Source organism: Chrysochloris asiatica, unplaced genomic scaffold (assembly GCF_000296735.1).
Source record: "Chrysochloris asiatica unplaced genomic scaffold, ChrAsi1.0 scaffold00031, whole genome shotgun sequence".
Lineage (NCBI taxonomy): Eukaryota > Metazoa > Chordata > Mammalia > Afrosoricida > Chrysochloridae > Chrysochloris > Chrysochloris asiatica.
This window is the reverse complement of record NW_006408549.1, coordinates 9,266,862-9,273,151: the sequence shown is the minus strand read 5'-3', so window position 1 is coordinate 9,273,151 and position 6,290 is coordinate 9,266,862. Positions and strand designations below refer to the sequence as shown.

The following is a 6,290-nucleotide window of genomic DNA, read 5'->3' as shown; positions in this document are numbered from 1 at the left end:
TGTTCCTGTCACAACTTCTTTCTTATTTTTCTCAACTCCATTTTATAGTGTTTTGATACATTTTATAAACATTTTTCTGAGTTCCTTCTCAGGCATTTTCAAAGCCTGCCCATCTTCCAGTATGGAGTGTAGGTCTCCTTCCAGCTCATTTGCCTCAGTCACTTTATCTCGTTTCTGGAGATATATGCAGATATGGTCATCTGCTTCTATTTTTTGGGCATATTCAGGGGTTATCTGTGGCCTTAATACTTAGATAGGTGTGTGTTTTGGTAATTTGTATGCTCTCTGATTGCCTCCAGGTAGATGTGATCAGGAAATTGGCTTCCCTTATCACTCTTCTTTTTGAGAAATTTCAAGATGCCACTGTTGGTAGTTTTGATGTAATTCAGGATTTAATTTTCATCTTATTTCCTTTTTTGTGTGCTTGTCCTACTCCACAATCCCTGTTCAGGCCTTTTTTCTATTTGTAAAGCGTTCAAGGCCGGCTGTGGCCGTTTGGTTTTAATTGGAAACTGTCTCTTTAAATTTTAAGATCAGTGCGCATGTGTGGGAGAACCCTCCCAGGGTGGTCTGGGGTGACCACTAGCTCAGACATCCCTATAGTCACCGGAATGGAGGTGTGCAGACAGCAAGGGACCAATGAACAGCTACCAAAAGAAAAGAATGTCCACACCTTTATCTCAGCGGTTCTGTGAAGCGTCTGTGGCCACTCGGATCCTTCCCCCGCTTGGTCTCAACCAAGATGGCGGCTCCTGGAGCAGTTGAGCATTCCGAACTAGAGAGCAATGGATTTCTTGCTTCTGCCACAAATTCCTACAGCTGTAAGCCTTCCAACCTTCTAAATATTCCTTTATATGTGTTTCAGAGTTCTGGGACCATCCCCTTTTGGTCGGGTATTCTGTGTTGTTACTGGCGGAGCTCTTCACTGGACTTCCACCTGATCTGCCATCTTGTTTGTTCTCTTCAGGGTCATATTTTTGTTCTTGTGGACTTGTTTTAATTTTCTTACCATCCACCTGAACTTGCATATGAGCAGTTGATGGTCTATTCCACTGTTGGTGCCTGGCCTTGTTTTGGCTGATGATATGGAACTTCTCCATCATTTCTTTCCACAGATGTAGTCGATTTGATTTCTGTATATTTTGTGTGGTGAGGTCCACATGTATAGTCATCATTTATGTTGTTGAAAAAGGTGTTTGCAGTGAATAAGTTGTTGATCTTAACAAAATTCTATCATGTGATCGCCAGCATAATTTCTGTCACTGAGGCCTTATTTTCTAATTGCCGAATCTTACTTGTTTTCAACTTTTGCATTGCAATCACCAGTATTGATTAATGCATTTTGATTGTAAGTTTGATTGATTATTGAAGACATTGGTAGAATTTTTCAATTTCTTCATCATTGGCTTTTGTGGGTAAATTTAAATCATAGTGAACTTACCTAGGCATGTCTTTAATGATTTAACTACCCCACAATAACTAATCAGACACATCTTATCTAATTCAAGTTAAAAGTTGGAGTCGTGGTTACTTATGTTCAAGGCAGCAGGATTGTGATCACTACTTAGCTAGGTAATAAGAACCCCCGAACCAATCCTGGAGCCTTTTATAACCAGCAGTTCAGTGTGAATTCCAATCATGGGCCTTTCCTCAGTTCTGTAGTCCCGTCTGAAGAGTGGTTCGCTGATGTAACACACCCATGACCTTGTGATTATTTCCTTTGTTCTCATTCATATATAATGAAAACTGTGATTGTGAATTAGCAGACCCCATTGGCCTCTGTGCTGTGTGCATACTGATGGTTTCCCTTCACCTGAACCTGAATGTGTGTTTTGATTTTGCCCTGTTTAAAGTTTAACAAAAGGGTCTTTATAGAACATGTTTAAATATGGGGCCTTTTTCCTGTAGCACACTGGGAAACAGTGGACTAAGATATAATTCACTAACCAGCCATGTGAGCAAGTTACTTGGTCTCTCTGGGATTGTTTAATCATCTGTGAAATGTAGATAATGTCCAAACAACTGAAAAACCCCACTGCCGTTAAGCTGATTCTGACTCATAGCAACTTTATAGGGCAGAGTTGTTGTTGTTGTTGTGGATAAGTGCTGTTAAGTCAGTTTTGACTAATAACAACCCTGTATAGGGCTCCCGAGGAGCGGCTGGTGAGCTTGAACTGCTAACTGCAGTTCACACTGACCTTGCAGTCAACGCATTAACCTGCAGCCACCACACCAGGACAGAGTAGCTAGGCTGTAAATCTTTATGGAAGCTGACTGCCACATCGTTCTCCCATGGAGTGGCTGATGGGTTCGAACTGCCATCCTTTTGGTTAGCAGCTGAGCACTTTACCACTGTTATGAGATGACATACTCACTGCTCACTTATCTACACGGTTAGGTGATGTGAACATGAAGGATAACCATCTCAGGTCACACAAAAAAAGGATAATTACATCATTGCATAACTGCCATAACCTCAACCATCACAGCCACACAACCAGCATTGCTCTCGCCTCACACTGTGGCATTCGTAATTGCCAGATGCATGCCCTTAATGCACAAAATAGTTGGATAATAGATTTATTTTTTTACTATTGTAAATTGTAAGGAGCTCTGGTAGCATAGTGGTTAAGAATCGGGCTGTGAACCGCAATGTCAGTAGTTCGAAACTACCAGCGGTTCCGTGGGAGAAAGATGAGGCATTCTGCTCCCGTAAAGATTTACAGCCTCGGAAACCCTGTGCAGGGTCGCTATGAGTCAGAACCGACTCCACGGGACTTAACAACAAACAACAACAATTGTAAATGTGAAATGCCCCATAACAAGCTAACCAACAGTAAGCAGTAGGTGTAATAGAACCTATTTCAGAGTTGTGAAGATTAGACGAGTTAATAGTTGCAGTGACCTAACAGTATCTGGCACTGCTATTTACTGACAGGATTTAATCTGTATTTAATCTTAATCTGTAGCTTTAAATTCCACTCTAATTATTTTAAAGGTGTGAAGACTTGTGGGTGGCAGCAGATGGCAGTAGAGCGCACCTTAAACTCGCAGGTCAGACTCCTGCAGCTGTTCTCTGACTGCTTCACAGGAGTTGTCAGAGGAGGCTGTGCTAGCAGAACTGCAGAGGGAGAAAAACACCATCCTCCTCCTCCCTCATTCCCCTACCTTGTCACCACCCCTAACTCCTACTGTCTGTCCCCTTTACTGCATCCTATACCTAGTGCTGAGCTTTTCTAACCCAGTTTAGGGAAGTGGATGGTAAAAATATAAATATACTTCCTTTCATCTATCTCGTGGGGAGATAGAAGGAGCTGCATGTGCAAAGGCCCTGGAGCAGGAGTAGGCATTGTCTATGTTTGTTGTTGTTCAGTGCCATTAAGTTGGTTGCGCCTCACAGTGACCCTGAATAGGGTTTCTGAAGAGCTGCTGGTGAGCTTGAATCGCTGACCTTGTGGTTCAAACCAACCTTGCAGTCCAGCGCCTTAACCCACAGTGCCACATCAGGACTCCATTGTTGTTGTTGTTGTTGTAAAGTGCCATCGAGTCAGTTCCGACCCATAGCGACCCTGTACAAGGTTTCCGAGGGTGTAAATGCTTACGGGAGTAGAAAGCCTCATCTTTCTCCCGCGGAGCGGCTGGTAGTTTCGAACCGCTGACCTTAAGGTTCGCAGCCCGATTCGTAACCACTACGCTACCAGAGCTCCAGTAGAAGTTCTGAATTAGCAGTTTTACAGAACTGACCAACAATTGAAATAAAAAAAAAAGAATTTGCTTTGTGTTCAATAAATAGCTTCAAAGCAAGAAGTAACTAAGTGCCTGATTCCACCTAATTCATATTTTCCTCCTTCTTCATTGCAACTTCCAGATCAAGTTTTATTAACTAGCTGCATGTGGTTCAATCTACTGAATGTTTCTCGTTTTCTGAAGCCTCTTTCTAAGCCATCATTACACAGAATTTCAAGGACCACTATCTAGAAGAGGGTAAGATGAAGCTCAGGACACGAAGCCAAAGCCAGTGACCTTTGCATGGGCAAGGTCTGCTCCTTGCTGTTTGTGATTGTTTTGTTACGTGCCGTTGACTCATAGTTACCCTGTATAGGGTTTCCAAGAAGCTTCTGGTGTGGTTCTGCAGGATCAGCACTGGACTTCAAACTACAAGGTCAGCAGTTCAAACTCACCAACTAACTACTGCTGGGAAACCCTATACAGAGTCACTATGAGTCGGAACTGAGTCGACAGCACTTAACAACAAACAACATTATTATGTTTATGCCTGCTTTGTAGAACATGAAGAACAGTTTTAAATGATTATGCAATTTTGTTTTTGACATGCGATTGGTTGTATTTATGATTTATGGTTGTATTTATGACTTATTTGATGCTGAGTTCTTGGTTGGAATGCTGCTATTTTCCTAGGAAGGAAAATAGGTTCTACTTTGCAGCAGCACATCTATGATGCAGTTATTAGGAATCCATGCACTACCTTTAGAAACAGACAACAGGCATATGTCTCTCCTTCCTATACAAGTGTCTGCTGGACAGGACAAGTTTCTGTCTTGGAGCTCTTACACTTGTGTCTTCCCTCAAAATTGTGTGATTTTCTTTCCCTGCTCTTAAAAGTTTCTGGTATACTTGTGCATGTGCCCTCTCTTCTTATCAGCTGGATGCTTCACTCTCCACTCTAGTCCTCTGTGGCTATGTCACTGACTCTGGGCCCAGGAGTCCCCAGGTCTTGCCACATTGCTGGCCAAGCAGGTCTCCATCCGGGTTCACAGGAGTCTATTGAACGTTGTAGGGCTTAGTTCACAGCTTCATTGCTGCTTTTCCCTCACTTCCCCTTATCGGTGACAAACATGGTCACCAATCAGAGCGTGTATTCCCATTGGGTCTTAGTCTTAGAAGGAGGTTTGTCCTGAAGGGACCCAGCCACTTGCCTTGATGTCTCCTAGGCAAGCCACTTAAGATTTGTTCCCTATTTTGAGCTACTGCATCCATAGGTGTAGGTCAGGTTTATCAAATTGTATCAGATTACTCTTTTTTTCCCTCTTCTTTCTTTTTCTAGTTGAATTCTGATCATCCAGCCATTGAAGCCAGGTCAAGTGGGTATTATCTGCAAGTGTGGATGTTCTTGTGCATGTCCCTTTGCTTCTTATCACCTGGATGCTTCACTCTCCACTCTAGTCCTTTGTGACTATGTCGCTGACTCTGGGCCCAGGAGTCCCCAGGTCTTGCCATATTGCTGGTCAACCAGGTCTCCACCCAAGTGCACTAAAGTCTACTAAATGTGGTAGGACGTAACTCACAGCTTCATTACTGTTTACTTCTCCTTTTTGGTGACCAACGTGGTCACCAGTCAGACTAAATGTCTGCTTGTGTATTCCCATTGAGTCTTAGTCTTGGAAGGGGGTTTGCCCTGAGGGGACCTGACCACTTGCCTTGATGTCTTCTGGACAAACAACTTGCTTGTTCTTGTAGTAGTCAGTCGGACTGCTGTTATTGTTTTTTCTTTTTCCTGCTAGTCTTTCTTTCAATAAGTATCTTCTGTTCTTCTAGCCGCTCCAGGCTGATCTCTTTGTCCTTTCCAGTGAAAATTTCCCACCTCAGAAGATTCTGGATATGGTTCAGGATTCCATCTATGTCTGTATCTTTTGGGTGCCCAATCCATTTCAGGTCCCAAGAACACATGCTTGCTACAATGCCTCACCTTTGACTTACTAGGCTATTCTTTTTTTTTTTTTTTAAGTTTTTATTGTGAATTGCATGAAAGTTTACAGGGCAGATCATCCGTTTTACATTCAACTAATTATACACTCTGTTTTCATTACAATCCCCTCCATGTACCATCAGTTAACAATATTTCTCTCTATTCACTTTGTTGTTGTTGTTAAGTGCCGTGTAGTCAGTCCCGACTCATAGAGACCCTGCACAGGGTTTCTGAGGCTGTAAATCTTTACGGGAGCAGAATGCCTCATCTTTCTCCCACGGAACCACTGGTAGTTTCGAACTGCTGACCTTGCTGTCCACAGCCCGATTCGTAACCATTACTCTACCAGAGCTATTCGCTTTAGCTCTTTGTTTTTGTTTTGTTTTTAAACACTTAGGCATATATAATAATTTACACCACCAAAGGGCACATTCTGCAAGCCTGCCTCCTGGCCACCAGCTCTCAGTCCCTCTCTTCCCATGAATCTAGAGTCCTCAGCTGCTCTGTCTCTCCATGTCCCCATCTCCCTCCATTTCTGGTGTCGCTACTTCTTTGGATAAGGTCTCGCATTCTGCTTGTGCTC

The 6,290-nt window shown here is 42.9% G+C and overlaps 1 pseudogene; it reads right to left on the bottom strand.

Moving 5' to 3' along the window:
• Nucleotides 1–1,449, bottom strand: part of LOC102818096 — a 4,631-nt pseudogene extending 3,182 nt beyond the window's left edge.
• Nucleotides 1,450–6,290: the final 4,841 nt, after the last annotated feature.